The sequence below is a fragment of the Pteropus medius genome, unplaced genomic scaffold, assembly GCF_902729225.1.
Source record: "Pteropus medius unplaced genomic scaffold, Ma_sr-lr_union100, whole genome shotgun sequence".
NCBI lineage: Eukaryota > Metazoa > Chordata > Mammalia > Chiroptera > Pteropodidae > Pteropus > Pteropus medius.
The window spans coordinates 27,947,808-27,974,286 of record NW_024355205.1 but is presented as its reverse complement, the minus strand read 5'-3'; the positions used below and the strand labels follow the sequence as shown (position 1 = coordinate 27,974,286).

Sequence of the window (26,479 nt, the reverse complement as noted above, 5' to 3'; positions counted from 1 at the left end):
GTTGTGCTTTCTTGAGGGTGGTTTTGGCTTACTTTAAGGTGTGTTAAGCTAGATGGGCAGAAACCAAGGACAGGGCTTATTTAAGGCACGAATAAATCTTGTATTGAAGGAGTTACATGCCTGGGGTGTGACTCCCCACCATGACCTGCTCAGTTAGGAATTTATGATCAGATCACCCTGTGAGGTTACTTTCCACAGAACCCTTTTTTCTGTCCATAGTACCTTTTGACCACTTTCACCCATTTCTCCTACCCCTCAACCAATCTCCACCCAGCCCCCAGCAACCACAAATCTGTTCTCTGAATCTATAAATTTATTTTTGTAGATTCCACATGTAAGTGAGATCATATGGTATTTGTCTTTCTCTGTCTGATTTATTTCACTTAGCATAATGCCCTCAAGGTCCATCACTGTTGTTGCAAATGGCAAGATTTCCTTCTTTTTATAGCTTAATAATATTCCATTACATGTATATATTCTAGTTATCTTTTGGATAAACACCCAGAATAGAATTGCTGGATCTTAATTCTTTGAGGAACCTCCATACTATTTTCCATAGTGGCTATACCAACTTACATTTCCATCAATAGTGCGAGATGGTTCCCTTTTTTCCACATCCTCACCAACACTTGTTATTTTTTCATCTTCACTCTTTTGGTGAGGAGGCTGAGACTTAGAATGTTCAAGTAATTTGCCAGTTATCACATGTCTGGTAAGCGACAGGTCTTTTCACTATACTACATAACAGGGATTCCCAGAGATGGAAAGGGACCAACGTAGCTTGGCCTACAGAAGCTCTGGCTTGGATGACGTCCGTGACCTAACCTAGAACAATGGAGGTTGTGTTCCTGTGGCACTTCTCTCTGGGCTTCCTGTCTCTGAACTTCCTGTTTCCCCTGCACTAGCTCTTTCTAGGTCCCTCACTCGTCTACGAATTCTCCTGGGTCTTTGCCGGGCTACCAATTCTAATTAGTTCTAGAAACTCAGACAAAACACATACCCTCTCTAGAGCTTATTTAGGGTTTTGTTCAATGAATTTTGGGGACCCTATAAACCCTAATAATGTGAGACAGGTGCTAAAGGACTTGCTTTTTGTAGTGGATTGGATACAAAGGAAGAACTCAGCTGTATTTATTTTGAATATGGATTGTGGTTTGGTGTCCTTCATATGTCAAACAGAAAATATTGTAGACCTGTTAAAAATATCCATGGGCATGTTCTTTGTCTTCCTGTGCAAAGACTTAAGAGTATGACAGGAATAGCTACTGATGTGACTAACTTGGGCCATAACGGTAAAGGCCGTGACACATAATATGTTAAAGATAGCACCTCCAGGAGTAACTCATAAGCAGCAGTCCTCTCTTCTTGCGTGAATTCCTGCAGGTTATCAGTAATCTGAAGGCAACATCTTTCCTTAGGGCGAGTTAAAATATCAGTTTTACTCCAGAGTATCAAGTTATCTGGGAGTGTAAGGAACACACGACAGGAGAGATTTTATTACTAATGAGCAGAGACTGGAACGCTTTTGGAAGTCCCTCACGATGGTTCTTTTCCTACCTCGGTCTAGTGATCTCTTTGGGTTGAATTCTCTGTGGTTTGGCTTCAAACTCTTTCCCTTCCCATCTTCATCTTTCCAGTTTGCTGTCCCATTTTATAGTCTACAGCTTCCTTCCAAGTTCTTCTTTTCATCTTCTTGACTCCTCATCTTTTTTTTTCAACGTGTTGCAAGCCCTGCTGGTCATTCCTTTCACTTACTTTTGCAGAAGAGGCTAGTGCATGTGGCAACTGGGTGGACAGAATGGAAGGGGACCAGCGAGCCTCTCTAAGTCAGGCTACACAGTTTTCTTTTAGAGCTTTCTATGCACCCCCCAAATGTCTGATAATAAATTGAAGAAAAGCTTTGTAGAACAGATAGGGAAACTGAGGTCCCAAGGGAATAACGGACTCAGTCGGGCTTATATGACATATGTAACCAAAAGAACACACTTCAGGTCATCTGATCTTTACCGTAATCTTTGACCTCTAGAGCAGGGTGTAGCAAACTAAACCCGAGGGCCAAATCCTGCTCACCACCTGGTTTTGCACTGAGAGTTTCCCCGGTGTACAGACACGCCCATTGGTTTATATATATTTTTCTCTTATCATAGTAATAATGCTCAGTAGTTTTAGCACAGACCTCATGAGCTGCAAAGCCTAACATTACTCTCCAGTCCATTATAGAAAAGGTTTGCTGACTCCAGAAGGTGATAAAAGCCTTGAATTTCACAGACTTGATATTTCTTATAATTGACTCTAGAAATTTGGAGTATTATTTTAAAAAAGGCTTAATAAATAAGGCCTTACTGCAGCTTCAGAGGGCTCCAAGAAACTCATCTATCTACAATAGTTTTCTTTTCCATCATTTTATTATTCAGGGTTCTCCAGGAAAACAACCAATAGGATATATATTTTTATGTATATAATATATGTGTATATGTGTATATATGTATGTAATGTATATATAATGTGTCATATATCAGTATATATATACACATATATGTATATATATATTATATGTGTATGTGTGCATATATACACACATATATGTGTACATATAAAATAAAATATAAATATAATTTATTTTAAGGAATTGACTCACATGCTTTGAAGGCTAAAAAGTCCAGACCTAGGAGAACCAATGATGCAAATTCAAGTCCACGTCCCAAGGCAGGAGAAGACTGATGCCCCAGCTCAAAAACAGACAGAGAGAAAGAATTCTTTCTTACTCAGGATTTTATTCTATTCAGGCCCTCAAGAGATTGAATGAGTCCCACCCTCACTGGGGAAGAGCGGTCGCCTTTATTCAGTCTACTAATTCAAATATTAATCTCATCCAGCTACACAGACACACCCAGAAATAATGTTTAACCAAATATCTGGTCACTGTGGGGCCCAGTCCAGTCGACATAAATGAACCGTCACTACCCTCTTCCCCTCCTGGGAGTGGAGAGCTGTTACTGCAGCCTCTTCTCCTTCCTGGTCCAGATAGGGGCATAAGACATCATGGACCACTGCTGTATTTTGAGATCTCCTGGACTCTATGTGATTATCTGTGCTCCAAGGATCAAGGTCCAGAGGAAAAGCTGTCATTTGTGAAACCAGAATTGATGATACATCAGTTTTTGTCCAGTCTGAGTGAAGGACACAGATCCCAGGCAAGATAGGCTCTATAACTTGTGAGTCCCAGTGCAAGATTAAAATGCTGGGCTCTTGTTAAGACAAAACAAAACAAAACAAAACACAAAACAGAACAAAACACTGTGAGGAATTTCAAGATCACAATAGTGGAGAGTTAAACTATGTGCAGAATCCATCTGAGCATAGGGCCCTGGGCAAAAGTCACAGACTGCACGTCCAGGAAGCTGGCCCTGATCCTCGGTCTTTGGAGCTCAAAGGGCCATCAGAGGTGCCTATTTATAGATTGTGACAGTTGTACTTTAAAAACTGTCTACGCCACACTTCTCGGCTGACTACCTGGAGCGAGCATGCGGCCGCCTTTGGCTGCCCTGGAGTGGGGCCCATCAGGAGCACATGCTCCTTTGACTGGACACGAGTCGCTGGATTTTGCACTTTCTGGATCAAAAAGGCATGTCCGGATCCACAAGCCACACAGTTCCAGCCTACTCACCAACTTACCCCAGTACCTGGACGTTATTTTTAGGTGACCTATGGTGGAGAGGTCTGACTTGTAATTTTCATGCCTGAGAATTGAGTTTCACAGGAAATGTTGCAAAGAATTTAATACAGTGCCATACACACGTACTAACAAGGGCGCGTTGGTTTTGTTCTTGTTGCTTTACCATTAAGAATTTCTATTCTTAGCCTTTTTTCTCTTCTTCTCACCGCTCCTTCCTAACTCAATCTTCTCCACCTCCACTGTTCTTTCTCGTGCCAGTCCCTGAGCCCCTCACTGCCACGTGGGTTTCCTTCCCCTCATCTGCTGCCAGCTCCTCCGATTCTCTACGATGAAGGAGTTTGTGTTGGTGCCAACTTCCTTTCAGTCTTTTCCAGACTCATTTCTCCTTTTTACTCTTTGCTCTGATTAGATTCTCTTCTCACTTTCTAGACCTTAAATCTAAGACCTGACTTTCTCCCTTTGTTCCCCTGAACTGGTGACACAGTGCAACTCATACTTAATCGTGGCTCCTGCCTCCCCTGTCCCTGTCATTTTCTTGACCTCTATTCAGTCTTCCATCGTCTTTGGATTGTTAAAGCGTCAGGGAATAAGGGAACGGCCGGTCTGAACACCTCAGCTCATTCATCTTTTGTCTTAGTTGTACTCACTCTTCCATCTTTTTAGGACCTTATTAGTATATATGTCCAACGATCCACACTGCTGAGGTGAAAATCATTCACTGTACTTCCTCTGCCTCAAAGTAAAGAGGAAAACTGAGTGCATAGTCTATACATGATCTGCCTGCCTGGGAGGATGGAATGAGGAAGAGGTTGGAAGTTGAACCATGCAATAGCTTAGCCACAAGGTGGTGCTGTTGGCTGAGGTCGGCTTGGTTGTGGTATTATGTGGCTTCAAGGGAGGTGGCCCACAGCTCTTAGGGGATGCATGATTGAACAATCTGTCTGTTGCTCAGATAACAGGGCGTATCGACAGGCACTGGTAGTGAATCAGAGGCCTGGATTTGCCTTGTGTCCTCTTGAATTATAGAGAACACTCATGAAAACTGTGCCAATAGTAAGAAGTTACTTGACTTCGGTTGCTATAATTCAGGCCTTAGAAATGTGGGAATTGAGTTTACATATTTAGTTTAATGTTTAGTTCAAGATACCTTTTGTGCTAGAATATATCCTTTATTTTTTCTATCCCTTTCTCACTCCCTCACCCAATCGATCAATAAATGGGCCAAGCCTTTCTTCATAAAGAAAGGGCATTGCTCTTATTTCAGTCTTATTGACTACATTCCAGCCAGGATTTTCATCACCCAATGGGTGTGTCGACATTGGGTACTGAGTAAGTGCTTGTTGAATGACTATGTAATAGCCACTTAGCTGGTTCTATCTGGTAGTGTCAAAACTCGGCAGTCCATCCTCTTTGCAAGTGCTCCGTGATTCTTCTTTATCATTTTGCTGGTAAAGTTAAAGGTAATTGCTGAGCAAGTTCCCCAAACTTCTGATCACCCAAGATATCATACCACTTGGATTTACTCCCCCAAACTCTACGGTGGAAACATAGTTGAATCCATGAGTTGCAGCTTTTTTGTATGTGTTATGGGTGGGAGATACCTATATTAAAATCGAGGACCAAGAGGATTTGGGTTGCTGGAAAAGAATGAATGTGAAGTGCTTTGAGTGAAATAGACGTACACATCCATTTGTGTGTACACGTATGTGATAGCCAAAGGACAGTTCTTTAACATGTCGCCAAATTAGGATTAAACCTTGCTTACCTCCAGCTTAAATCATTACTTTTGTGGCTTTGACCATTTGCAAAAGTAACATTTTTTCTCTTGTTTAGAGTCTGCTCCATTGTGAGATTTTTTTTTTGGTTGCAGAGATTGTGGGCGTTATTATCCTGGTGCCATTAGTCTTCTTATTTTGGAAAACCCTATCGGCTATGATAATGAAAAACTTGAAGATCTCACAACAATTTTTCGAATGCCTTACACTTTCTATCTCTGCTCATGCTGCTGCTTCTGCCTAGAGCACTCGCCCATCTCTGCCTGGTTGACTCTATCTACTAGTAAAGGCTCAGATCGAAATGCCACTGTCCTCAAGAAGTCTTTGCCAATCCTTGCTGGCAAAATTAATCTCTTCCTTCCCTAGCTATTGATTTATACCTCTTCTAAGACATAGATCATGGTTTGCCTGGCCCAAGAGCAGCTTATTGCCAGAAAACATCTTAACTCCCTGCATTGCAGGGAGATTCAAAATAAGGACAATTACTTGTTTGACCTTACATTTCCCATGGGGCCCGGCAAAATGCCTTGTGTATAACAGGTTCCCAATAACTATTTGTTGAATTAAATTCGATTACATTTCATAAATGTTTATAAATGAGAGAGCATTGCCTTACATGGTTTACAAAAAAGTTCTGTTGAGATAAAAATAGGCCAAGAGCAAGAACTTAAGTTGAAGGGTTACGTCTTACACAATGAGGTTGTGTCTTTTTGGGTTTTTGGAAAGCCTCTCAGAATTTATGCTTCCTAAACATCTTGCTGCTCTAGCATTTTACCCACATGCTAAAAGGCATCTGAATGGATTTTGATAAAACGGAATATTTTTAGAAATTCTAATCAGCCCGGCTCTGCCAAATTCTTGGCCTTTGGTATGTGCTGCTGAGTAATGTCAGACGCTCACACGTACACACATTGACATTTATAAGGCATGAGGTGGGCTCGGCCAAGTTTAGAAACAAAGCCCCCCTTTTGATTGGTTCACCAGAACTTCCTCAAATGCATTTTTTGTTTGCTACTGGAGGAGCTGTCAGGCTGCTGCTACCAAATGAATTTCCATTCATTTCCATTATTCCAGGAAATAGCATCTACATACAAGGGTCGGGTACTCTGTGAAGTGGTGGATTCATGATGTTCCAAATTCAGCTGTGTGAGGGGGACCTCGGGGCACCCTGGCACTGGCACCAGCAGCAGCTGCGCGTAGGGTAGGGGGCTGCTCTAGAACTCTCTAGTGTGAGATTCGCAGGCATGAAAGTGAACAAAGCTCTGTTCCAAACACTTACTGAATGGTCTTAGAAAATTCCAGATAAAAGTCCAAAAGGCCTGCTCTCTGCTTTCTGAAGAATACTATATTTTACCTAAAAAATGAAACAAACAAACAAGACAACAGTTTTACTTTTGTGTTCCATAGAAACACCAAGATATATTTAGCAGCTTCTGGAATTCCACAGCCTTTTGAGATGGAAGAGCATCTCAAAAAGGAGAGAGCAGGACCGTGTGTGTGTGTGTGTGTGTGTGTGTGTGTGTGTGTAAGGACTGACTCTGTCTAGGCAAAAGTAGTAGGTAATTTATAGGAAAGAATTTTATAAAGCTAAGCAAAATAAGTTCTGTTTCCAAAATAGTGCTGTTTTGTGAAAGACGTTTCTTTTCACATTGTATAGTTAGTTAACTCTCTGAGGATTGTGAGTAGCTACCCCTGGAGGTGAAGTTCTGCCTGAGAATTCAGACTGCCCTCTTAAAGGCTGAGGGTGGAGTTTCTGGAAGGCGTTAACCAGTTAAGGCCCGGGACACCACCAATGGCGCCACTGCTCCCGTACCTACTGCTGCGACTCTCGACCCTCCTGCTTCTGTCAGGGCCTCGTGGGTTGGGAGGACCCTGGGAGACGCCAGTCTGTCCCGATCATACACAGGAAGGCACACACTTATTTTTAATTTTTTAGTTTTTTAATACAGTTGACATCCAACATTATTTTATATTAGTTTCAGGTGTATGGCACAGCGGTCAGATATCCACATAACATATAAAATGTGCGCCCCCCCCCCATCAGTCCAGTATTCACCTGGCACTGGTACCAAATGAACTTGTACCAGTGCCAAATGAATTTGGTACCAAATGAATTTCCAGCAAGTATCAGCAGCCTGTCAACATAGTCAATACTATTGTAACTGTAATACATAATTATTACAATAGTATTGATTATTTTTAGGCATGAAAGCTCACACTATTACGATTGAGGGCACTGGGGATTCTGGAAACTTCTGAGCCTTGGCATCTTTTACCTCTTAATTCTGAAGAATCACTGTTATTCAGTTCTAAAGTCATTTGAGTAAATGACGCCCACTCAGAGGCCAACCCCAGATGGAGAAGGATAGGATCACTTCACACACGGGGACATCTGGGGATACCTGCCCCAAACCTCCTGGCCTGTGCCACAGCTCACCATGCAATGACAATGGCCCTGGTCCCAAACTCTGTCCTGTGACAACACTGCCACCTCCCACTGTACAGTGCTGTCTACCTTTCGAGTTTGCCTCATGTTCGCTGTGGAGCGTGCTGAGCTGGCCTGATCCCTCTCTTCTCTCTACTTTTCCCCTACTTTTCTCCATCAGGGGAGGATGCGTGGTGGTTACCTGCCTAAGGACACACAGCCCGTAAAAGACTGAGTTGAGAGTGGAGCCCTTCTCCTGATGGCCGAGTGTGGGTCTGCCTGCTCTGTGCGGGCACTCAGTGTCCGTGGCCAGGGAGGTTCTGGTTTTAGATGGACTCAGTCTATTCAGGATCATATAAAGCCTGTGTGTCTAATTGAAAGACTGACATTTTATTATTATTATTATTATACAAGGAAATGTGTATCTATATTGCAAAAGTAATAATTTTCAAGACATGCCTCTGGAAGAAGCTTCAGGATCATTGTAGGGCATTGCTGTATCTGAGTTATGATTGGAACTCAGTGTCACACACCTAAGTTAAAATGTCTTTTAAAGACTTTATGATATCAGGGACAACGGCACAGCCATATGAGGTGTTTTTTACTGCAAGGGCAGCTGTTCACCTGTTCTTTTTACCCATCAGAAGGATCATTGATTCACTGTCTAATTGTTAGGATGGCCCAGGTATCCAGACTGGTGATGCTGCTTCCAGGCATTTCATTTTCCTATTTTCTCAGCTCTGTAAGAATGGACTTTTTTTTTTTTTTTTGCCTTGAGGCCAAGTAGCCTATTGCCTATTTACTGGCAAACAAGAACTGAAAAAAGGTAGATTAGAAATGGACTTGAGGACTTAAAAGCAGCAACTTAATTTTTAAAGACTTAAAAATATTGAGTGGGAACCAATCATATTACAAACAAGATAGTAGACTAATCCAACTGTTTTACCTTAGTGAGTTCTACCTTCTGTTCTATTTATTATTTTCCCTATATCCCATCTATGAACTTTTGCTTATGACGTTTCTAAACAGAACATAGGTGTTAGAAATTGGCTTTTAAATTTTTTCTGTCTAGATTTTCACTTGTAACATCTCTGTGCCTCTGTGCCCTTAACCAGCTGCTGGTTTTAGGCACATGATTTCAAAATGAACAGGAAGAGAGAGTAACTTTGTCTACTCCTCTTAGAATAATCCATGGTCGTGTTTTCAAGCAGCACATGGTACCTATATTAACCTTTCCCTCTTTTAATCATTCAAAGCTCAACAAAGTCTCTTTAAACAGTAAACGTGTTTTCAGGCATCAACCAAAATGATAGCCATTTTTTTTCAATATCATTTAAGAATTCATAGATCGGATAGGAAGCCAACAGCCTTCAGAAGTATTGGGTAACAAAGGTCTTAAGATGTCTCTGTGTTGTGATAGTGAATTAATGTATCTTAACACTCTCTGAAGGCTCCAAATGTGGCAGGTTTGGAAGAACTGGCTGAAAAGTTGTGTAATTAATATCTAAGGCCTGGCTATATTTCAGTTGCTAAAAATAATTTCTTTCATTTTTTTGTAAGAGAGACTAAACCAGGTTCTGTTCGTGCCTCTGTACCAATCATCTATAAAGTGGGTTTGGTCTAGTAGACATCTGTGGTTCTTTCCACAGTAATTACATGTGTCTATTAAATTGTCACATACTATACTGTGATGTCCCACACAACAGTGGGACACAAAGTGATTCCCTTGCAGCTGAAGATTTAAAATCTTAATGGAACCTAATTTCATACTTACCTAGAAGAATTTTTTTCCCTCAGAACTTATTTTATAGTAAAATTTCCAGGTGCTTTTCTTTTCTTAATTTAACCTAGATACATGCCTGAATTTTTTTCATATATGAATATATTTCTTCACTGTGCTACGAACACTAAGTCCACACACTGTCTGCATCTTTCAGAAATACTTACTTGCACCATAGTCCTTTCTACCTTCCAGGTGAACATAGGTTGTCTGCCTCTTGGCAAAGCAATGACACGTTCAATCGGGTTAGTTAAAATAGCAATGATATAATGGCTGATGTAATAACTGATTATTTTTATTTCTCAACTAGTCGTTTTGGTTGTAAACATATAGTTTGCTGTCTTGTTAGAGGTTATGACAATTTTAGGAAGACAATGTCAATGTTAGGAAGCCATAGAAACACCTCTGATGTTTTCGTAAGAGGAGGACAATCTCTCTTTGGTTACACTCATTCTTATTTCTTAGTGATATGATCAGTGAAATTGGCTGAGGGCCAGTGTCCTCTTAGCCTTCCTCTGTAATGCTCATCTTGCTTCTGAAATAACCACCCTCTTTGTGCTGTGAGCAAAGACCACGCTTTAATAACAAGGTTGCCCCTTAGAGGGTCACACTCTGACGATCAATTTCAAGGTTACCAACTGCTTATCAATATTGGTATTCACACCTCTTGAACAGACCCAAAAAATTTTTTTCTAGAGTAGTTTTAGGTTCATAGCAAAATTAATAGGAAAGTACAAAGATTTCTCAAATACCCCTTCCCCCTACGTGTATAGCTTCCTCCTTTATCAACATCTCTCCACTACAGTATTATAATCAATTAACCTACATTGACACATCATCATCACCCAAAGTCCATAGTTCACTTTAGGGTTCACTCTTGGTGTTGTACATTCCGTGGGTTTTTATAAATGTATAATGGCACATATCCATAATTATAGTATCATCCAGGGTAGTTTCATTGCCTTAGATATCCTCTGGGTCCACCTATTCACCCCTCCCTCTTCCCCAACCCCTGGCCAATCTTTTTATTGTCTCCATAGTTTTGCCTTTTCCAGCATGTTGTTAGTTGGACTCATGCAGTACGTAGCCTTTTCAGTTTGGCTTCTTCCACATAGTAATATGCATTTACATTTCCTCCACGGTTTTTCATGGCTCGATTGCTCGTTTCTTTTTAGTGCTTAAATAATATCCCATTGTCTGGATGTACCACAGTTTATTCATTTACTTGCTGAAGGACATCTTGGTCACTTCCAAGTTTTGGCAATTATGAATAAAGAATAAAACATGAATAAACATCCATGTGCAGGTTTTTGTGTGGACATACAATTTCAACTCTTTGGTTAAATACCAAGGAGTGTGATCACTGGATCGTATGGTAAGAGTATGTTTAGTTTTGTAAGAAATTGCCACACTCTCTTCCAAAGTGGCTGTGCCATTTTCCATTTCCACCAGGAGCATATGAAAGTTTCTTTTGCTTCACATCCTTGCCAACATTTAGAGTTGTCAGTGTTCTGGATTTTGGCCATTCTGGACTCTTAAACTTTTTAAAAGGTAACATGGCTGTTAGAAATTTTGTTTGAAATTTTGGCTATGTGTCCTTTATGCCAAGAAACAGATTTGTGTTCTCAAGTATTTAAAAATGGACTCCGGGGGCAGGCACTTGGGATCTTTCAGCTTCAAAGAAGTTATTTCAACTTTTTGTGCCTCAGTTTACTTCTCTAGAAAGTAGGATGATAATAGCATCAACCTCATAAGTTCTTGTGAGAATTATATGATATAACACGGGTATGGAATCGTACTTGGCACATATAAAAACACAAGATAAGTATGTGCTATTGTGGTTATAAAAATGTTGATCCAGTAGATAACCCAACCTGTTAGCCAATGCTTGAATCTTCTACAATAGCCGAATACTGCCCACCACTGGCCAGCCAAATCAACCCTGCAGTGGGAACCTACAGTTCCTTGTCTCCAAAGTCTGATAATATCTTAGGAATAGATCGAAAAGTGTATGGTGTTTATTGTACAACAAGATTTATCAAACATCTAGATCAATTTACTTAAATATAGATGGTTTAGTGGTTTTAGTAACATGAACAATTAAGTTGTCCTCCATGTATTTTGAAAGAGCAAACTAGAAAATGGAAATTCTATAAAAGTTTTAAGGAACAGGGAAAGGATGTTCCCATCCCACACTTAAGTTCTTCCTCTGACAGTGGAAAGAGGAACTAATTTTTAAATGCAATTTAGTTCCACAGAATTGATAATTTTGCATGTTTTCTCAGAATGTGGAATATTTCTTTCCATCTCTATTTCCAATTCACATACGCTATATCCAGAATCATTTTGACTCCCAGGGATTTTCTTTCAGAAACCCAGATATTCCAGCAATAATTCTCAAACTTCACAGAATCCTGTAAAAATAACTTGAGGGAAAGAATTGAGCCAAAGTGGTCCAATACTTTGATGGGAACCGGTATAAGGGACAATGACATTGTCAAGTGTAAAAGAACTCACTCTGGTCTACTTTGATATTCATTAAGTGTATGTACATCCACAGGCAGGTGATACTCTGCAGTCTGGAGAAATTTTTCCTCCAAAGTCTTCAGAATTATATAACATAAAAGTTTATTTTAAGCCAGTCATGTGGTCGGAGTATTGCAACTCCAGAATACAGCTTCATCTTCATTTATGGATGTTTCCTTTGAGGGTTGAATACCATTGTAGGTAGATATATATTCCACACAAGATCATCCAAATTAAGCTAATGTGTATTTTCATCATCACCTATGAGCTTGAAAGGGTTTAAAGCCATTCTGTTCAAACTGCAACAAATCCCACATAGACTTGGAAAAGCTATGGTGCCAGCATTTTTACAGATGAGCACAGTGGAGCTCAGTGAAATGCAGTAGTAGCTGCAGTCACACGATCAGAAAGACAGAATGGGCTTCCTGATCTGGGTCTCGCAGGACGGTTCTGGCTTTGCCCCCATTCACCCTTAAACTTTGTCCTCTCTAGGACATAGCAACCCTCCATATCTGGGCATTATTTTCGGTTTGTCCTTTCCCCTCCCCTTCCACACTGAAAACATCAGCTACACCTGTAGACTCCACGGCCACAACAAACAAACACAATATACACAACAGATGGCTCCAGCTCTGTCTGTCCCCATTGCCACCGGTCAAAGGCATCTTTGTATCTTGGTGCACTATTGCATGTGGTTTCTGACTGAGTATCCTGCTTCCAGTCACTGTTCCTTAGAAACCCTTCTCCATAGAGCAGCCAGAGCGGTCTTTATAATAGGCTTAAAGCATTCCGCAGGGCCCTGGCGTAAGCCCTTTTCTCATGCCCAGCTCTCAGACCTGTCGTCCACTCCTGCCCCTTCTTCATTCCGGGTAATGGATCTTGTCCATGCTTTTCAAGGTTGTCGAGATACTTGTCCCCCTCAGAATTTTTGTACCAGTTGTTACATCTTTCTGGAGTGCTCTGTCTCCATAGAACATAAAGATTAAAACAATTTTTTTTTTTCAGATTGACTGTAGCTTAACATCGCCTATTTCCAGATTACCCAACATAAAACAGCCTCTCAGTCACTATTGCATCGCCCTATTTTGATTCTCAGTATACCTTATATATTTCATAAGCTATACTTATCATACATATATTTCTTTTTTTTTTAAATCCCTTTTCTGTTTTGTTCTTCATAGTAGCACGTGTGATAGTGAGCAGGACGCTCTGCGTTCTCAGAGCCCATTAATACTTGTGAATGAATGCAGGGGCGACGTTATGTCTAATTTTTCTTATCTCACAGCATCATGCTTGCTCATTATCATCCAGCTTACCGAAATGATAGGAGTTCATCCAGTGGCAAAAGATGCTGACTCTGAAGGCAGACATACAGGGTTCAAGTCCCAGCTCGGCCATTCACTAGCTGGGTAACTTTAGACAAGTTAATTTCTCAGAAACTCAGTTTCCTCTTCTCTCAATAGATAGGGCTAATAATAGCACCCACTTCATAGAGGTGGTGAGATAAGGAAATGTGTGAACATGGCAATGGTGAGGAAGCACGCAGAACCCTGCCTGCTGTGCAGTAAGCACCAAGTAAGTGCCAGCCGTTCTGACCGTAGGGTGTGTGTAAGTATTTATATCCATTTAGTTTTATTATATATAAAGACATTTATTGCTTTTATGATTTATATCTATCTACATTATACATATATAGTGTTACAATTTTTAATTCTATTATTTGCTAGAGTAGGAAATAAAATGAGCTACAAGATTTGAGAAATACCATAAACGAAATGCCAGACACTTCTTTCGTAGCTGCCTTGGTTGCAGATTCAGACCGATTCCCCTTTCTGGTCTTTCACCCCCGTCTTCCTTCCTCCCTCCCTCCCACTTTCTCTTTCCATTTTAAATAGATTTTTATTTAGTGTAAGAAGACTCAGCATGAGATCTACCCTCAACACATTTTCAAGTGCACAGTACTGTATTGTTAACTACAGGCGGCATGTCCAGCAGATCCCTAGAACTCACTCTTCTTGTATAACTGAAACTTTATGTAACATTTTTGATGAAGTAAACAGCAGCAGCAGAACATGCTGTTATGGCAAGCGTCCTGCAGGTGGCAGCAGAGGTCTAAGTTTTGGGAAATACTCCAGGGTTCTTGCAGGCACGATATATGTGAAGGGGGTGAGAAAAGTGATCCCAAGGGCCTGTTTTTGTATCTTAAAATTCCCTTTCATTATTGTTGCTGGGAAGGGGTGTGTCATGATATTTCGGGAAGTTGCTCTAATGCAAATGACATCTGGGAAGCTGGAGGCAGCTATTATTCATTAAAACCCCAGGCAAAAATGAGAGCATTAGCTCATTAATAGGACGCAAGGAAGTGGAACCGGTGGTGGAGGTGAGATAGAGGGCGAGTAGCAGGAAGGAAAGCTTTTGAGTTTGGGCGGGCACGTCCTTTGGCCCCAGGACTCCGTGATCTGCAGGGAGGGGCGCAACTAGGGAAAGTCAGAACCGATCCCTCTAAATAGGGGGGCGAAGTGGGCACAGAACAGACCTCCCCCCTTGCGTGGGTCTAAGACAGTGAACGCCTGAAGAAATCTCATCCATAAGCTTTGGATGGCATGTAGATTTCTACAGCGTCCCGTGTACCAGAGTCTGTATCTTAGATCAGCGGAGTAACAAAATGGGTAAAAGGGGACTGGGAACGTTGTTGTCAAGGGTTCAAATAGTCACGCTCTCCAACTGCTTGTGAAATACTTCAAATCGACCACCAGAGGACAGTATTGACCCACAAAATGCTTACGCCCAAGGTTCCATCTTGTAAACTAAGAGGAACTCTACGATTGCAGGCGTTTCCTATTTGCAGTAGACATCGGAATTAGGCTTGTAAAATACAGTAATTCGCACGTTCCCAGAAGTGAGCACTACCTTCGTTGTCATCGTCGTCATTCTTAGTGGAGCTGCTTAGGTATACTTCAGTTATTGTTTTGGGGAGATGGGAGTGTGGAAGTTGTGTTGTCTGGGACTTTGTACATTTTATGCTTCAGAATTATGAGTGGAGGAAACTTAAGCATCTTGTGAGTTGATGTATAACATCCCCGCGGCCAGAATGCAACAACTCTGCCAAACTGCAAGACAAAAACAACATAAAACTGTTTAGTTCACAATTTTCCCTTGGATTTGCAGCCTATAGGTTTTTCCTAAAAGCATAAAACAAAATGGTTACAAAATATGGTTTATATGGCTTACATATTTTATAAGCATTTCTGTATAAAATAGCTCTCTAGTTACTGCATTTATATGGTTGAAGAGTTTGCGAAGGTGACTATCAAATGAGAGAGTATATGTAAATTACCTAGCACAAGCCTCACACATAGCAGGGATTATGATAAAGGGAAGCTGTTGTTCCATTTATTAAGAAGAAAAAATAAATTAGGGAGTAAGTGCCACAGCCCTATACCAGTGCGGTACAGGAGCAGCCAGCGAAATTCCAGGCTGTTGCTTTAGTGGAAACATTACAGGGTGAGCGGTCTGCTATGCCTCCCTAGCTGCTTGTCAGGGCCTGAGAAACAACTTAGGGTTCTACCCTTCAATAGACATGCAGACCACAGTTCAGCAATGAGCCATTACTACCTTCTGAGAATAGCAAATCCATATTTTTCTATTTTTCTCAATTTGGATTAAATCTTCAGTGCAAATTTTAAAGAACACTTCTAGGGGCACCTTTTTCTGGGATCAATGTAGCGTCTAGTTTCTTTGAGAGCATCTGATAGCCACAGTGACATTGAAGCTTCAAGATGCTATTGGACAAAATAGGGCATAACAGGCAAAGATGAATGGACTAGAGACTGGAATCATCCAACTTTCACCATCTTTTCTTGTTTATATTTCTTCCTCCCCCTAGTAGCCATAGCTTCCTTAAATTATTAAGCAGGATCTCTTGTTTGGACCAATTCAGATTGCAGTCATTCATCAAATCAATTTCTCTCTCTGTCTCTCTGTCTCTCTCCCCGCTTTCCTTCCTTCCTTCCTTTCTTTTTTCCTTCCTTCCTTCCTTCCTTCCTTCCTTCCTTCCTTCAACTATTTCCTTCCTTCTTCCTTCTTCCTTCCTTCTTTCTTTCTTTCTTTCTTTCTTTCTTTCTTTCTTTCTTTCTTTCTTTCTTTCTTTCTTTCTTTCTTTTCTTCTTTCTTTCTTTCTTTCTTTCTTTCCTTCCTTCCTTCCTTCAGCTATTCCTTCCTTCCTTCCTTCCTTCCTTCTTCCCCTCATTCCTTCCTTCCTTCCTTCCTTCCTTCCTTCTTTCTTTCTTTCTTTCTTTCTTTCTTTCTTTCTTTCTTTCTCTTTTTTTCCTTTTCCTTCTCCTTCCTCCTTCTTTTCCTCTCTTTCTTCTCTCCCTTCCTCCCTACTCCTCTTTTTATTCTTGGCACCTAATGCCTTTCTAGTTATCATATTCCATTCAGTTTAGGTCCAAACATCAGAAGCACTTAACTTCTTAGTTTTTGTTATGGGGTGAATTGTGCCCTCCACCCCCTATTCCGATATTGAAGACCTAACCCCCCAGTACCTCAAAAGGTAACTTATTCGGAAATTGGGTCTTTAAAAAGATAGTGAAGGTTAAATGAGGTCGTTGGGGGTGGGTCCTAATCTAATGACTGTTGTCCTTATAAGAAGAAATTTGGGCACAGACAGGTACATAGGAAAGGCCGTGTGAGGACACAGTGAGAAGTGGACACCTACAAGCCAAGGAGAAAGTCCTCGGAAGAAATCAGCCCCGCTGACACCTCAATCTTGGACTTCCAGCCTCCAGACTGTGAGACAGTGATTTTCTGTTGTTTAAGCCTCCCAGTCTGTGGTGCTTGGTTACAACAGCCTAGGAGACTAATATATCCTCTTTGATGCTTCTTTTTTTATTTTTAACATGGACTATTTCTGGAATGTGTGCCTCATCCTCGTGCAGGGGCCACATTAACCTTCTCAGCATCATTCCGATTTCAGTGTGTGCGCTGCTGAATGAGCGCTCCCCTTAGATTCTTTAATCTCCGAATTTACCCGTTTTTTTTTCTTTTCTTTTTTTTTTAATCGGTTTTCCTGGACTCCGGGTCTCACCCTGCTGTTGCCACTCTCCACCGTTGGTGACCGACTGCTTTGACCCGAACGTGAGAGACAGTGGGTCATGGCCTTTCTGAACAGCTTCATGCGCATCTGACAGGCACAGCACACTCGTTTTCCTGTTTAATTTCACTGCGTGTATATCAGCACGATCAGGAGATGGGACACACTTAAAACCAGTGGTGTGTTGGGTGGTGAAGAAAGGAGGCCACAACCAAAGAGAACACTTTGTTCTAAAACATTCCCTTACAGTTCTGCTGGCAAAACTTTTCTCCCTCAATACAATGGACACGTGTCTACAGAGCTCATTCAGATTTCCGTGTTTGGGTGAGAATATCAAAATACTGTAGATGGCAGCATGACATTAGGCATGATTATTTTAGAGCAAAACCACCATGTCATTGTCCCACTTTACTTTTTTTCCCTTTTTTTATTTTTTCCTAGTGGGCAAGTTACTGGAACCTTTAAAAAAAAAAAGATTATTTATGGTGAAAACTTGGAAAAGCAATCATGCCTGTTTTTCAAGTTCACTTCCATGGCCTGCACCACAGAGTGCCAATCAGCAACATCCCCTTGAAAAGCCCCTAGGGCGAATACTTTGTTATTCTAGCTACCCACTTGGAGAATCCCAGCATTAGATTTAAACATATTTTGAAATTAAACCTCAGAGATATTCCCAACCTTCTTCCAAGTTCCTAAAGATAAATTTCCCAAATGATGGCAAAGAAATAATTATTTTCAGGACGTAGGGCAACAAAAGGCAGACTGAGCTTTTAGACAGAGGCAAAGGTGTTATTCTGTAATGGGCATATGGACACAGTGCAATTTCCCCCACTTATTTTCTAATCAGAGCAAATAGTTGTTTCAGGGAACTCTAAGAATGACTGTTTTTTTGTTTGTTTGTTTGTTTTTCTTCCCCCCACCCCCCAATCTGAAATTCCAAACCAGGAGTCAGCAAACTTTCTGTTACAGGTCCAGATAGCAAATATTTTCAGCTCTTTGGGCCACATAGCCTGTATCTCAACTACTTTACTCCGCAGTTGTTCGCTGAATGCAGTCGCAGACAATACTTATGCAACGATACTTTATTTACAAAAGTGAGCAGGCAAATTTGGCTGTGGGCAGTAGTTTGCCAACACTTGCTCTAGACTGGACTTGCCGCCTTTCTGAAGAAAACTATCTCTGTGTTGGATTTGACTTCTATAGACCTTTTGCCTACCTTTGCTTTCTTCTTCTTCTTAAAAGCTGCTACTTTCTACATATGTTTCAACCATGATTTTGTGTTATGTTTTTTTGTAGTTAAAATGTCAGGTTGGATGGAGTCAAGAACTGACTCTTGAGCTCCATGTTGGAGATGAGTCTAATCATTATGTTGGCCTGGGTATATCTCATTTTTTTCTTATTTCTTCACATAGCACCATCTAGTTTGGGCTCAGTCTTAGGAATAAGGGTTAGGACTTGAGATTGTGCTTGGCACTGGTCCAGTAAGTATGAAGGTAATGGAGCAAATGCTTTTCAGGTACCTTGGAGGTGAATTATGTGCCTGTTAACAGAACAACCAGCTTAGGGAATAAATTACATTTGTAATTATAGTAGAGGTCATGTATGTATACTTTTATGAACAGTTCCCTGTGTGTTACAAAATACATTAAACAGTCCTCAAAAAGGCTATGCATTTATTAATAGGCAGGTTCCACAGGTGCTAATCCAAACATGGTTCACTTAGGGCCACTTGCCAATGTCGAAGCTCTGGCTGAAGATGGTCCAGATATGGATAATGCTGACGAGTCTGTGGAAATCGGCAAACATGAGCCCCTCAAGGTGACTCGAGGCCAACCTGAGCCCTGGGCGACCCTAGACTCTTTTGCTTCTTGAAGAGATTCCCTTGAGAGGATTGACCTGCCAGGTTATTTTTCACCTATCGAGACTGGGGCAGACCCCAGAAAAATAAAGCAAGTCATCTCCAGGAATTCACCCTGGGGCAGGTAGAGATGGAAGGATGCTTTTCATAGCTTCTGGCCTCACTTTATACTTAAGCTCATAAGAACATTATAGGAATGAAACTGAGGCTGGTTAAAGACACCCCTTCTCACACACAAAACCCCGTCAAACTACACTTTGTATGAACATAGTTGGTATGAATTAATTTATGAATAAACCTATCATCTGTATGTGGACTATGATACCCACTGACTGAAAAGGAAGCAGAAATCTGTGGTTGATCTTCAAATATTGATGTGCACTCATTTAAATTCCAACTCTCGTTAAGAAGTAAAGACATGCCAGAGGCTTACCTGTACAATCAAGGACTTTGTATGTTTTCATATTTCTTGACAGTTTGGAAGTCTTATTGCCTAGTCTGGGCTGCATAAATAGATAAAACTGAACAGAGAAACCTGCTTCAGGAACCAGCCTTGGAAAGTGTAGTTGCGAAGATATAGCTAGGCTTTTTGTAGGGGGTGTTTCCATTGTAAAACTACTCAAAGGACCAGAAAAGCGAATTCACATGAAAAGCATAGATTAGGTGCTTGGAGAGTGTGCTTTCTATAGACGGGCTGCGGAAAAGCGTATCAAGAGAATTCTCCTGGGAAGACCTGAGAATTTGCTCAAGGTGTTGAGATGAAAAGTACTGCTAGCTTGTTTTACTTATTGACTGAAACTGGATGAAAAGAGGAAAAAAATCCAGCAGATGATACAAAGTGGACTTTTTCTTATGCTCTGTGTAGTTTTTTGGGGAAACACTTTCCATTTCCACCCTTATTTGGCAACCTTTTAAGGTATGTTATCACTATGTACCTAAACATCTCTCCTCGCTTCTAGAACCGTGCTGGGCAGTACTGTAGCCACTTGCTCCATGTTGCTGTTAAGTACTTAAAATATGGCTACTGTGACTGAGGAACTGAGTTGTTAATTTTATTGAATTTCAGGTACTTTAAATTTAAATAACCACATGTGGCTAGTGGCCACCTCATTGGGGCAGCACAGATATAGAACATTTGCATTATCAAAGAATGTTTTGTTTACACAGCCTCTGTTCTAGAGTGTGACATCAAATTTTTGCTCACAGAATTATTTTCAATATTGTAGAGTTAGTTTTCTTCCAACTGAGAAAGTTTAAAAAAGAATGCTATGACAAATGGCCAACAAATATATGAAAAGGTGCTCAACATCACTAACTATTAGGGAAATGCAAGTCACAACCACAATGAGATCCATCTCACACCTGTTAGAATAGCTATAATCAACAGGACAAGTAATAACAAATGATGGAGAGGATACGGAGAAAAAGAAACCCTCATACACCGCTGGTGGGACTGCAAATTGGTACAGCCTCTATGGAAAACAGTACGGAGGTTCCTCAAAAAACTAAGAATTGATCTACCATATGATCCAGCAATCCCTCTATTGGATATTTACCCCAAAGACTGGAAAACTCATATCCAAAAAGATATTTGTACACCGATGTTCATAGCAGCGTTATTCACAGTGGCCAGGACATGGAAGCCACTGAAGTATCCTACGATAGATGATTGGCTAAAGAAGCTGTGGTACATATATATAATGGAGTATTACTCAGCCATAAGAAGAGATGAAATACTGCCATTTGTGACAACATGGATGGACCTCGAGATAATCATGCTAAGCGAAATAAGTCAATCAGAAATAGTTGAAAATCACATGATATCACTTATGTGTGAGATATAAATCTCAAAGCAACAAATGAGCGGGACAAACAAACAGAGACTCATGGACATGGACAATGGACTAGTGGTTACCAGAGGGTTGGAGGTGGGGGAGGAAGGGAGACGTAGATGGGGTTAAAAAGGGGGTCAAATATAGGGGTGTGGGAGAAGGCGAAGTGGGTAAAGGGGATCAAATATATGGTAGCTGAAGGAAACTGGACTTTGAGTGGTAATCACACAGTAGAACATATAGATGTCAAATTATAATGTGCACCTGAAAATTATATAATTGTATTAACCAATGTTAATACCTAAATAAATGAAAAAAAAAAAAAAGAATGCTATGAAGAAGACAAACAACTCCCATTTTCTTCAGACCTCACTAGCACTTGCTCGAAACTTCCTCCCACCACCTCCTGCCTCTGTTCTGAGTAATTCTTTTTATCTTTATGTGTAACGTTTTGTATTTAGGTCCTTTTAATGTAGTTAAATATAATATTTTAATTCCAGGAGACACTTCCTTAATAAGTTGTGCTTGAAATGTCCTCACTAATCTTTAGTGTAATAACTGAGTGGCCAATTCCATATGCTCCTTTGGGGAAGGGAACCTGTTTCCTTTATTTGTGGCAAACAGGAAAATGCTGTAGTTTAGCAATAGAAAATTAAGAGGGAGGAAGCTTTTTAGATCTTCAAAATGGAGTCAGGAATGCCCATGTCAGATTATCTTGCTGCTCTTTGTAATTTCTCAAGAGGATATCTGTGAATATCTAATTGAGGCTTTGTCGTGTGTATATGAGGAGGGGAGCTGTCTCACTTGAAGTACACATTAGCTTCAGGAAAAAGAGACCTTCAATTTTTAGTCATGGTTTATAACCTAGTGTAAATATATTTCAGGTTGTAGCTAATGATCTCAGAATAGTCGTATACCATCAAAATGGTCACAATGGCCATTTTTTTTTTTTTTTGAGAATTCTATCTGGAAAAACAATTTGAAAGCAAAATTCATTAAAATTACTAGGAAGCAAGCTCCCTGAGGGCACCAATGCTGTCTGTTGTGTCCCCACTGTAAACCCAAGTGTCCCCAAAGTGCTTGTGCTGTCCTTGGCTTCTGTTGCACAAATACATTTAAATGTGAGAGTTAGTTCGTGTATAAGTATGGGGTGAGGAATGCTATAAATGCAGAAATGTTGGGAGTCAGGGCCATCTCTGGATGACTTTCCTAAGCCCTACAGATTTGGAGTCCAGAGAATCAGGCTGTGACTGGTTAAACAGCTCCAAGGATAAGGAGCCAGGCCCCTGGCCTCTCCGTGTGGCCATTTCCTGTGTTCGAGAAAGGATTCTGAAAGGCAGACCCAAGTATCAGGGGTGACTGGAAGATTTGACTATTCCCGTTGGGATTCACCCTTTAAAGAGATGCTCGACTTCCTGATGGATGTAAGGAGGAAGGCAGAGAGAGAGGGGAGTCATCCCCAGGTCCACACGAGCACCCAGTTTCCCATTTCCCATTCCTTTCCCTTTATCGCGTCTCACCCTTACATTGCCAGAAAATTACATCAGCACCATTGCGCCCCGCTCAAAAGATTGCCAACACCGTCTCTAAATAATAGCGATCAACATATTTAATGGACTTCAGCTGTCTTTTTGGATGATTTGGCAACAAATTTAACTGAAAAAGAGTCAGATTTTAAAAAAGAAACACAGCTCTATTGCTTAAATGTGAAAATAATACAGACCACCGGCTAGGCTAATGGTTTTTTGAAAAAGAAAGTTAAACATGTCCGTTGCTGCCTCAATAACACATACATAAATGGAAGGTGACGAAAAAGATTAATGCGTAAAAAGAGTCTCAAATTTGCCAGCAAGTTATTGCTATTCTGAGCTGTCCACCTGCAACGATTATCTGAATGGCATCTGACGAAGCTGAAACACAATCCTCGAACCCTCCAATAACGCTATCCCCAACTAAATACAAACACACTGCAGTTCATTCTTCCATGTCTCTCTTCAACCTGCTCTCGACTGTGTTTTTCCCTGAAAAAGATTCTTCGCTTTGCGTTTCTCTCGTCCTTCTTGGATGCTGGGGACGTATTATTGGCTAGACTCCAATCAGCAATGGAAACTTCTGAGAGTTTTGGCAGACCCGGCTTGTGAAATTATGCAGAGCTTGGTAAATTTAGCCCATTTAGCTGAGCTGTGAGAGCAGTAAAGTGATGTATGTGAAGGTACCATTTTGTACAGCTGTTGAGAGTCCTTAAAAGAAATATACGTCCCAAGGAGCTTTCTTTCTAAAGTTGGTGCGTATTTCCAAGGCAGCCAGGAATCATACAGCAGCTTATCTTTTTTTTCTCCCCCTTTTTTTTTATTCTATGAACTAATTAAGCTCTGAAAAACCGTTTAAACACAACTAGGCCATGATTTCAACACTTCTCAAGAATAAAAAATAAAAAAGAAGCTGAGATTTGAAGTCTTGTTTTCTCTGGCCCTGCCCCCAAAGCCTCAAAAACATTAAATATAAATAAATAAAACTCTGCCGAGGACAGAAAATATATATTTTTTTCTTTTTCTCTGTTTCGTATTAGCTGGGACTCTTAGCTCCTTCTACTTGAGAATTTGTGGGTGGCCTCTTTTAAACCTCCTCAGCTCCTCGATGTTATATATGAAAGGAGATGAGGACTCCTAGGACTTATTGCAAAGATAAAATTTAAACTCCTAGGAATCTTGTAATATCACTAGGTGAAAGGAAACCGATCTGCCCGTCTGGACTGGTTTCGACTTTTATTTGCCTTGCACCTGCCTCCCTCAGCCTTCTCTTTGGGAACAAACGCAGTCAGCAGGGTTTCTAGAAAGGATATTAACATACTCAGGTTTCCAATTTGGGAACAGCCCCCTTTCCCTGCTTGCAGCCCCCTGAAGTGAGGTGTGAAAGCATCCTGGTATTTTATCGCAGTGTTGAGAGAGCAGGAGGCAGAGACAGATTGGGCTTCGGTGAAGGGCAGCAGCCAGCACATCGAAGGGGCTGGGTCTACTTTTAGGGATGGCATGGGCCTGACGTTTACTGCCTGTTCATCAGTATCCTTATCCTGGTAATTAGAGATGAGCTTGCTCTCCGGGTCAACTCATTTCAGCAAGAGCTACTGTAGGTACGATGCACAGACTCTACAAGCAAGCCTCAGGCATGCTGTGTGTGGCAGATTGCCAAAAACGGGCCCAGTCCTTCACCCCTCCTTGTGCCTATGCCCCCTTGCAACGTGACTGTGCAGTCCTTTCCATCAAAAGGTAGCATCTGTTTCCCATTGTTTGCCTTGGGGCTACTCTACTTTGGTCTTCAGAATGTAGTAGAAGTGATGATGAATCGGTGGAGTCTAGGCCTCTGCTCTAGGCAGAATTCCAAGATGACCCACAGTGGCCCTCACCCTTGGGTAATTTCCTTGCTTTGATCTCGTTTGTCACTTGTGACTATTATGAGTTATGTTATAGCGGAAGGGATTTTGGAGATCGAAACTTTCCAAATCAGTTGAACTTAAGATAGAGAGATTATCCAGGTGGGCCTGAACCAATCCCATGAGCCCTTAAATCTGCATCTAGAAGTCAGAGACTGAGGAAGTCAGAGATCTGAAGCATGAGGCTGATTTGAAGCGAGTGCCCTTGCTGGCGAGGAGGGGGCCTCGTGGTCAGGAGCGAGGGCAGCCGCTGGTTGCTGAGAGGGGACTCTGACTGACAGCCAGCCAGCAAGGAGACAGGGACCTCAGAATGCAATTGGAAGCAGACACCTCCCACTCCACCCCCACCAAGTCTCTAGACAAGAACTCAGTCTAGCTTGTTTTCAGCCTTTTGATGCCCAGAGCAGAGAAGCCAGTCACTGTTGTGCTGAAGTTCTGATTTGCAAAACCATGGGCTAATGATTGATTATTGTGTTGAGATGCTAAGTTCATGGTAATTACTGTGCAAGAATAGAAAACTAAAACAGTCTCACAAGACTTGCGTAGTTCTAGTCTCTCTTGGAGACTTGCCATGGTCATGGGACCATGACAAGACTAGGCTGCTGGAGACTGAGAGACCATATGGATCCCAGCAGAGCCCTCCTGCTGACAGCTGGCTGACTTCAGAAGGTAGAAACACATAACCAACCAACAAGTTGATCCCAGATGCATGAGGAAGCTCTTCTCAGAGTAGAAGCGCCCAGCTTATCCTAGTCTAGGTTGCTGACCTGCTGAATAGTGAGTGCTGTGCCCTGAATGTTTTGTATCCTCTAGATGCTACGTTACATCCTCTTCCCACACTGGCATGATATTAGGAGGTGGGGCCTTTGGGAGATGATGAGGGCAGGACCTTCATGAATGAGATTAGTGCGCTAATGAAACAGGCTCCAGAGAAATCCCTCGCCCCTTCCACCACCAGAGGTTATGAACCAGGAAGCAGGCACTCATCAGATGGCCCTGGGCTTCCCACACCGAATGAGAAAATGGATCTTGCTGTTTTTAAGCCACCCAGTCTGTGGAATTCTGTTATAGTAACCCGAACCGAGTGAGACGACACAGAGCTACATAAATGATTGTTATTTGGTCCATGATGTTTTGGGGCGGTGTGTTACATAGCAATATCTAACTGATACAGTATCTATCTTCATGAGCAGGCACCACACTTTTGATGTCCTTACTTAATTAATGTTCATATGTACATTATCACATTAGAAAGAATGGAACTGACTGTGCTGAAGATTTGAAGCTTTTCCCTGCCTAGCAGTGAGACCTTATTTCAGTGAGATCTGCAGGCAGCTGTGGCATGGTTTTGATCAGGAATTTTGCATAGGCCATATCAAACTTCCTCATTGCCTCTCCACTTCATGGCAGAAACATAATCAATTCATAAACATTCATTATAACCAGAAGCTCAGGGTAAATTATTTTAACAACCCAACTTTTCAAAATTGTTAAGTATGATTGTAAATCGTAAATATGTAAAAAATAAAAGAAAATTATCTTGCCACATTTCTGCTTATGGTCAAAAGCAGACAGGCCTTGGCAGACAACAAATGTAAAAAATGAAAATAAAAAGATTTCAGTGATATACTCATGTTGTCAGAGTTTAAAGCTGTGCAGACCTTTATAAATACATGCAGTGTGTCTTCACATGAGAGTCTAAAGTGTCCTCTGTCAGCTCAGAGAGGCCCTTTCGCAAACGTGGGTCTCTTCTTCAGCAGATGGCAGCCTATTTTAAGTTCCCTGCATAAACAGGTAGGCCTTTGAAGTAAAGATGTGGATGCCTCAATTTCATTTTGAATTCCCGATATGGACATTAGGGACTTCGGATTTAGAAATTTCGATTCCTATAGTCGTTCAGCAATAGGGAGACGGCTCCAGCATCTAATATTAATATCTCCTTCAAGGAGCTCTGACGATGGCTCACCTCCATCCCCAGATGAATCAAGACATGAGAGAACAGACATCTGTGGATGGGGGTCGCGGTAGGACTGGTGCGAAGGGGGAAACAGTCCTGTCGTAGGGCTGCTCTCGCTGGCGAATGGA

At 41.3% G+C, this 26,479-nt stretch overlaps 1 long non-coding RNA gene and 1 other non-coding gene across 2 annotated transcripts in view; one reads left to right on the top strand and one right to left on the bottom strand.

Annotated features, from left to right (window-relative positions):
* The window catches only part of LOC120598712 (uncharacterized), a 95,656-nt gene extending 75,208 nt beyond the window's left edge, over positions 1-20,448 (top strand). Inside the window, exon 4 of the long non-coding RNA XR_005651721.1 lies at positions 18,998-20,448. This is a non-coding gene — a long non-coding RNA (uncharacterized LOC120598712). The remainder of the gene's footprint in view (positions 1-18,997) is intronic.
* On the bottom strand, positions 17,075-17,180 carry LOC120599213 (U6 spliceosomal RNA). The gene has a single exon (XR_005651824.1). It is a non-coding gene; the product is annotated as a U6 spliceosomal RNA (small nuclear RNA).
* Positions 20,449-26,479: the final 6,031 nt, after the last annotated feature.